Source organism: Cheilinus undulatus, linkage group 18, assembly GCF_018320785.1.
Source record: "Cheilinus undulatus linkage group 18, ASM1832078v1, whole genome shotgun sequence".
Lineage (NCBI taxonomy): Eukaryota > Metazoa > Chordata > Actinopteri > Labriformes > Labridae > Cheilinus > Cheilinus undulatus.
Genome location: NC_054882.1, coordinates 37,922,664 through 37,931,483, shown reverse-complemented (window position 1 = coordinate 37,931,483; position 8,820 = coordinate 37,922,664).

Genomic DNA, 8,820 nt, shown 5'->3' with positions numbered 1-8,820 from the left:
AGCACTTTGCTAATACTTAAGCATATCATGCTTCTGCTACCCACTTTGTTGATGACGTTATACTGTAAAGAAGAGATCAGTGTCTTACAAGTCTGAGAACATTTTTTTACATCAACAGGAAAGAAAAGCTGCTTCTTCTTCTGTTGTTTCTGACTGATACCAGGGGACAGCTCTGTGTATGTTCAACCATAAAAAGAGCACTTTCAACTTTAAGGACATGCTGCCCATATGCTGTTGTTTCTTTTGCCTTTGTCACAGATAAACAGGCGCATCAATCCTGCTCTATGGCACCTTAAAGTACTGTCTATATGAGCCCTATTTATGACAGTCCCATAAAAATAGAAACAGTAAATATATGTTTAATGTTTATGAGGGTTTTACCTGAGTCCATGGCTGTGTTACAGACACTCCTGAAGTATCTGGGGGAATGTCTGGCGGCTCTGATGGCAGTCTGCATGCCTCAGCTAAGTATCAGCGTAAAAACACAGATAAAAGAGGATGTTTTATTTAGAAATACACAATATTAAGTATTTGCATTTCCAAACCATTCACACTTAAATCTTTCAGATACTGTGCTGAACTGAACTGAACTTGACATAAAAACAGACAGACTCACATTCTACACCGACAGCAAGGTGGTGCTAGGATACATAAACAACCAACACAGGAGGTTCCATGTGTATATAAACAATCGTGTCCAGAGAATTAAGCAATCTTCTCTTCCAGACCAGTGGAGGTACGTACCAACAGAGCACAACCCTGCCGATCATGGCTCCCGGTCTGTAGCAGCAGAAAACCTTGTCAGTACCACATGGCTGCACGGTCCAGCATTTCTTCTGCAGCCCAAGAGCAGCACCCCTGAGGATGGCCTATTTGAACTTGTCAACCCTGAATCAGATGCTGAACTCCGCTCCAGTGTGACAGTGCTTAACACCACAATATCTACAAATAATTTGGGTTCAGCATGCTTTGAACGCTTCTCAAAGTGGACGTCACTCATTAAAGCAGTGGCCCACCTTTGTCACATCTCTGACAGCTTTGTCAGATCAAAAGACAACCACAGTTGTGCAGGCTGGCACCTTTGCAAGACAAGTCACACACCTGAAGCTTTAATGCAGGCAGAACACACAGTCATCAGATGTGTTCAGCGTGAAGTGTATGTAGAGGAAATCAAATGCATCATGGCAAAGCGAGACCTGCCATCTAACAGTTCCCTTCTCAAGCTTCACCCAGTCATTGATGACAACGGCCTACTGCGGTTAGGAGGATGAGTCAAAGTTATCAAGCCATGAAGTTAACCCTCTTCTCATCCCAGGCAAGCACCATATTGCTACACTGCTCGTCTGTCATCATCACGAAGCAACAAAGCAAGGGAGACATTTCACAGAGGGAGCCATGAGAGCAAGTGGTTTGTGGTTAGTCAGATCCAAGAGATCCGTCAGCAGCATCATTCACAGATGCGTTACTTGCAGGAAGCTGCGGGGCAGAGAGGAACAGCAAATCTTAGCAGACTTACCTGCTGAACGCTTGCAGACTGATCCCCCGTTTTCTTATGCTGGCCTCGATGTATTCAGACCATGGGAGGTCATTGCACGCTGCACCAAAGGAGGGCAAGCCAACAATAAAAGATGGGCAGTTCTGTTTACATGCATGTCCACTAGGGCTGTACACATTGAAGTGATTGAGAGTCTGAGCTCTTCTAGCTTCATCAATGCGCTTCGTCGATTCTTTGCGATCAGAGACCCTGCTAGACAGTTAAGGTCCGACTGTGGGACCAACTTTGTCGGTGCATCCAGAGAGCTGAAGCTGGATCCCCGAAGCCAGGTGAAAGGAGTGTAGATGACTACCTACTTGAGCAGAGGTGTTCTTGGGTGTTTAACCCTCCCTATTCGTCTCACATGGGCGGTACATGGGAGCGTATGATAGGCGTGGCAAGACGCATCCTCCATTCAATGCTGCTACAAGCAGGACAGTCCAGGATCACTCATGAAATTCTGACAGCATTAACGTTGAAGTTACGGCTATTATTAATGCTAGACCTTTAGTGCCAGTCTCTTCTGACCCAGAGGCACCTCTGATCCTGACCCCCTCAACTCTCCTCACCCAGAAGTTTGGCACAGTCTCACTTTCATCCGGAGACTTCACCAAGGATGTCATGTTTAAACATCAGTGGAAGAGAGTTCAAGTTCTTGCTGACATCTTCTGGGCTCGATGGCGGAATGAGTATCTCAACATGCTCCAGAGTTGTCAAAAGTGGCAGCATAACAAGCCAAACCTGAAGGGAGGGGACATTGTTCTTTTGAAAGACAAACACCTGAAGAGGAATGAATAGCCAACAGGGATCATCATCAAGGCTCTGCCGAGCAAAGATGGACTTGTCAGGAAAGTGGAAGTCAAAGTTACCCGCAGCAAGACCACAAAGACTTTATCCTATCTCAGAGTGTATCCTTCTCTTGTCTCCAAAAGATTAGTATATGTAAATATGTTACTGTGGCATTTTAAAATAATGCCAGGTGGGGTGTGTGTTGGAACAATTTCTTTATTTATGTTCTTCCAGGCCTCTAGGGGCACAGTCTTTCAGTTAGAGCAGTCTCATTCAACAGAGTTAGGGAATTGATGTCACAGGGACTAGTTTTCTCCATGTTCCTACAAGAGATGGTGAGTTTTAATCTTCATCGTCAACCATCTGTTTGTTTCCAGCCTTTTGAGTGGCAATATGAGTACTGTGTTGAAGATTGTTATTAGAGTGTATATTGTTAAGTATGTTATATATTTGCAGCACTTTGAGCATTTAGTGTGGTTTACATGTTAGAGAGCGCATGGAGACTTGTGTTTGTCGCACATACAGCAATGTTTATTTGAATTATTATGATTTACCTCCCTATAGTCACCTTCAATTGTTAATTTTACATCCAGTACTTACCTGATGTGATATGCCTTTTATATTGATTGTAAATCAATACTTTTGCGCTCTTGTATATCATTTCAGTTTAACACCTTTTTTGCATTAAATCCTGTTCAACCACAACACCTGCCTGTTCCTTGGAGGATGAGATGCAACGGGGAGTTTAGCTGGCTGTGAAACCTAATATAGGACAGGAGTCACATTAGGTGCAACAGTACAGGTTTCCTATTGAATAGAAAAGACTCTATAGCTTAAGACGGAGCAGGGCAGGCATGAGGGGCACGTTAAACCCTCAGAGAAACAGGTTAATATTTATCTGACATCATGCCAGCTTATAAGAGCTGTTTTCTGTGGCTCTACAAAGAATAATGACCTCTTGTCTTTTTGTCTGTTTTATTTATTTAATTCTTCTGACGGTAGTCTGATAGAAGTTAGAGTGGGAGTGGGAGTGCACTCAGCTAACAAATGTTTACATGGACACACCTGATATGGCCAGGTGTAGCTAACAGTCCTATGCTACCCTTGGTGCACTTGGCTCCTGATGATTTGTAAACTATTTTTAGTACTCCATTGTTTAAAGTGCTACTATGAGGTTGCTGATGTGCCCCAATTCCTTTCTGAGTGCCTCTGATGGCTCTAGTAGGCTAACTTGTCCAAAGCCTGCTGCCCCAGCTTCCAGTTTGATATTTTATCTTCCTTCCCCTCCACCTTTCTTGTTATCTTGTGAGTTGCATCCCTTCATCTTTGCTCTTGTGAGTGACAGGCTGCCATTCTCCTTCTTTCCCAGCCATTGTTCCCCCCGTGGATATTTCTCCACCTGTGGGCATGAGCTACTCCTTATGTTTCTTCTTTTAAAGAGAAACTACTCTGTGCTTTTATTTACTGTCAGTAGGGGATTCAAATCCCAGTGAGTAGAAGGGCAAGAACACCGTATACTGGACCTATACAGGCTGTCAGCCGTCACATCCTACTCACAATGACATGACTGCAACCTGGCCTCTTACCCCAAGACAGGAAAACTTAAATAGACTATGTGACAATCATTGATGTAAAAAGTAGCATTTTAATAAAAAGGCCCTGTATTTTACAGGTATAGGACAAGAATGAAGATCCAAATGGTCCAGAGACAGTCCTGTGATGGTCAAAATCCAGATTCCAGATGAGCAGTCCCTGAGTGCAAACTACAGACTTCTGGATGTTTAGAGTCAGTAGTTTCTGAGTCTCTGTCTCTCTGTGAGGGGTTTACATCAAAGATTCCTGGATGGTGTGTGAGGAACGTCCCAAACTGAACAGCCTTCCTTGTCACTGGGCTGCTGGCTGAAGAGGGGTGAAGATGGAGGGGCAGGAGGTTTGATCCATCGGCTCATGTTGAGCTGCTCCACAAAAACCAACAACACAGAAGGTTCCTGTGTTGTGAGACAGAAAGACAAGTTTGAATACGTTAGAACAAAATGTAAACACCTTTGTGTTGAGAGATCTGATGTTAAATCTGCCTTCCAGGAATGTTACAGCATAATCAACAAAATCCAAATATTTACAACAGCTTTTGATTATTGATGTAACTTTTGCTACAACTGAACACTGACTGAAGGGATTAGTTACTCTGACATGTGGAAAAAAAAAGGCGGCCATGGTTCTCTAGCTGGTCCTGTAGGCATCCATCCTTCTGATCTGGTCCAGGGTAAACACTTCTCTCCATGTTGAGCCTTTCTCTCTGTGTCAGCATCTAAAAAAGAGAAAGATACAACACAGTGAGTGAGAAATCACAACAGCTGAGTTATTACATCACATTTAAGATGAGAGAATTTCGTTTAAGTTGTTTTAAATCATAACTCTTCCTTGGCCAACTAGTTACAGCCATCTACTCCTTTAACAATAAACCAAATTTAAATTAAAATTGTAAATATTTCAAATCAGATAAAATTGAAATTTCTTAAAGCAAATTTTCATTTAATTCTTCTAAAAGTTTAGCCTTACCTCTTCTGACCGACTTAGCGTTGTCTTCAGCAACACTTTATGAAGATAAATGGTATTGTAGGAGCCTAAATGCAGGTAATTTATTGACATCTGCATTCACTGTGTCATAGATTTGTGAGTGGAAAGTTTTAGGCCAGTTAGCCACGCCCACGCCACCCGGTGGTGGACTGATTTTTGTTTGAATTTTGTATCAAGTGTGGAAATAAGAACATTTTCGTAATCTTTTGTAACTACTTTTTGTTTCTGAAGTACACTTTTAAACTTTAAGTGGTCATGTGGATTTTTCTTTGGATCGGAACAAAAATGGAATCTTCGTAGGAGCGTCAAGCTGGGGCTTCATTCTGTGGGGATCTTACAGGTATAAAAGAGTTAGTAGGAACAACGTCTTCATTTCTGAATAAGTGAAATCTATGGTGTACCATCACTGTCAAAAGTCTGTATGCATAACTTTGACACTTTGTATCCATGTTTCAAAACTTTGTGCGTGAATAAATGCTTGGCACCCCCAAAAAATGTTTTGGTATATATGAGTAGGCAAATTATGAGTGTTTTTATGTATGAATCTAAAAACTACGACTTCAAGCAGTCGCGAATATGAATCTGATTTCTAAAAGCATTTGGCGTTAAGCAGCAGGGGGTGGTTGACGTTACAAACCTCCCGCTTTCACACCGAGGGTTTGACCGCTCGTTTTACATGTGAGAAAACATTAGCTTGCGACCTAGTGGGCTGATTCTACAACTTGTACGTGTTTAAAAAATCTTTATTATTATGAAGTGTTATCAAAATAATACTGGAAATGTCGATAAGATATCACGTTATGTACTTTACCTGTGATGCCGAGACAGAGCTGGCAGCAGCAGCGTCCCCATTGTCAGCCATCATTGCACATGTGGAATTGGGGCTCGATTCGTCTCCCTGTGACCTGCCTGTGACCCCTGTGACATTTGAACGCTTTTTTTGCCCCATACCCAAGGACTCGAGTTTGTATGCGTAGAAATCAGACTCGTATTCGTGACTGCTTGAAGCCGTAGCTTTTAGATTCATCCTCATATAAAACACTCGTAATTCGCTGACTCATATATACAAAACCATTTTTTTGGGGTACAAAGCATTTATTTACACAAAAAGTTTTCAAACACGGATACAAAGTGTCAAAGTTATGCATACAGACTTTTGACAGCGATGGTACACCATAGAAATCTGACTTATATTTTAAGTAGTGTAGTAATGTCATGAATTGTTAACTTACCTGTGTTTGTCAAAGTCATTAAAACAATCACATTAAATAGCAGAATAATTATGAATGAAACCAAAACAGCCTGACCTGAGTAGTCTCCAACCATGTCAGACACGTGTGAAGTAATTAGAGTTCACAACAACTACATTAAACAACTACAATTACAAATGTGAAAATCATTTTAGTTAGCAGGGACTAAAGTAAATGAATAAATATATAAATGAATAAAGAAATAAATAAATACATACATAGAAGTGTGTGTTGTCATCAAAACCTGCCACAATCATTATCTTTTACAATCTAGTCCCGCCACCACCCCTCACTGGACGACAAATAGTTTTATTCTAGTAAAAAAATACAATATTTGACTTTACGATTTTCAAAACTACTTTTATTCTATTTTTTAATTGTTAAACTATACAATCATTATCTTTTCTAATGTAAGCCCGCCACCACCCCCCTTCATCAGAGGACAAATAACTTTATTCTAGTGAAAAAATACAATATTTGACGTTTTTTTATTTTTAAAACTACATTTATTCAATTTTTATTTGTTTAACTAGACAGTTAGTGTGTGTTTTCATCTAATCCCTACACCAACTCCCATCACTGGAGGACAGATTACTTTTTTCTAAATAAAGAAATACCAAATTAATTTTAATTTTTAAAACTACAACTAAATTACTTTTTTTTGCTGAATAAATACAATATTCTGCTTTTTAAATTCTTAAAGCTACTTGAATTTTTAAATTGTTAAACTAGACAGTAATCATTTTTTAATAATCTAAATTCGCCATCACCCTTTGTTTTATTGTTAAACTATATAATACATAAATATATAAATGTGCTTTTACTGACTAACATGTACACCCAAGGCTGGAGATGTAAAATGGCCTGATTTGACTGATAAATACTTAAAACAATGGTCATTTTAAGCCTTGACAAGTATTAAACTATCAAACTTAAATAGATTGTTTTTTTGACCGTTTAGGTCTCACAGGTATCCCAAATTACTGGAAAAAAAATCTAAAACGAATAATTCAATTTTTGCTTAATTAAAAACTAAACTTACAAACTGGAATTGAAAAATAATTAAACCTACACTGAAATTTAAAAAAGGGGAACATGAAATTTAAAAAGACAATGAAAATTGTAAAATTACAAAAAACCAAGGTTGAAGGAGACCCCTGGAGCCTGCTGGACACAAAGTCTGTCTCATCAGACAGGTCGTCGGTTTTAATCCGAGTCGCTGTCGTCACACGGAGGCTTCCAGTGCCAGGACCTGCTCTGCAAAGAGGAGGTGACTCCAGAGGTGGACGGCTGCTCACCCTCCACATCTTCATCCATCATCTGCCTCTTTGCACACTGCTCTACTGCAGAGCTCTCCTCCCTGCTCCTCTTCAGGCCCAGGCCTGAGCTGGATGGACCAGACTCTTCTGGGACAGAAGGTCCAGAGGAGACGGAAGGTCCTGCAGGAGGATGATCGTCATCCTCATCATCCTCCCAACAATTTAAGGTGATGATGTTTTTGATCCCATCATCGAATTCCTCGTCAGAGATCAAGGCACCTCCACCAAATAAAAAATCTTCAAACCAACCTTCAAACTCACCTTCAAACTCACCTTCAAACTCACCTGCTTCCTGTTCTTCATCAGGGATGATGATGATCTCTGGGTCGTAATCTCCAAGAGGATTGACCAGGAAGAATCGTCCGTCCTCTGTAAAAGACAAAGTCAGTGTTTAAAAATATGAAGAAAAACTTTTACTGATTTCAAGTAAATAAACAATAAAAAGGTGAAGTATTACATTCGCTTACTGCAGCTGTACTACTCTACTAATCTACCTGCACATAATGAGGCCTTTTTACAGCTAACCCTTATGCCCTGTTCAGAATAAATAACTTTTTCATACATTTATTAAAGCAGAATCCATGGTAAAAATGTTGTTATTGGTGTACAGTACATGGCACAGGTGTGTCTAATAAAGTGGTCAGTGAGTGTATTTACAAATGATGACATTATTATCATTATCTGTAGGTAATAGGTGAGAGGTAAAACAGGATTTGAAATGTGCCTCTCTGATGCCCTTTAAAAGTACATTCACATTTTCTCTCTTTCTTCCTGAACATTATGAATAATCGTTAATCAGCCATTTTTTTGGCCCATTAAAAATTATTTTTAATGGGCTAGAATCGGCAGATTAAATCAGTGGGCTGAACAATCAGTCGGGCCCTACTTTAGATGTCAGTTTTGATCATAAACCAATAAACTTTAATAGAAAAATCACACAAATTAAATATGCTAATAATCAACTCAATTTTACTTTTTTATTATTACCACTGGATGTCAAAATGATGATCTAGATCAGTGGTTCCCAACCTTTTTGACTCAGGGCCCCCCCTACTCTCATCGAAGAAAGCTACGCCCCCCTTGTACCCACACAGAAAAAGTACACATCATTTGAAATTGTTTTCATTGACAAAATCCCAACATAACAGACCTATATAGACTTGATCTTGACTAAAGATCTATGTCCAAACTATCCATTATTATTACAGTGCATTAAGACCACCCTTGGAAAAAAGAAAGACTAATTTCAAGGGGAAAAAACTCAGGTTTAAAAAATTAATTCATTTTTTAAAAAGGCATTTTTATGACTTTAAAAGCAGTAAATGTCCCTGAACCCTGGATAAGAATTTTT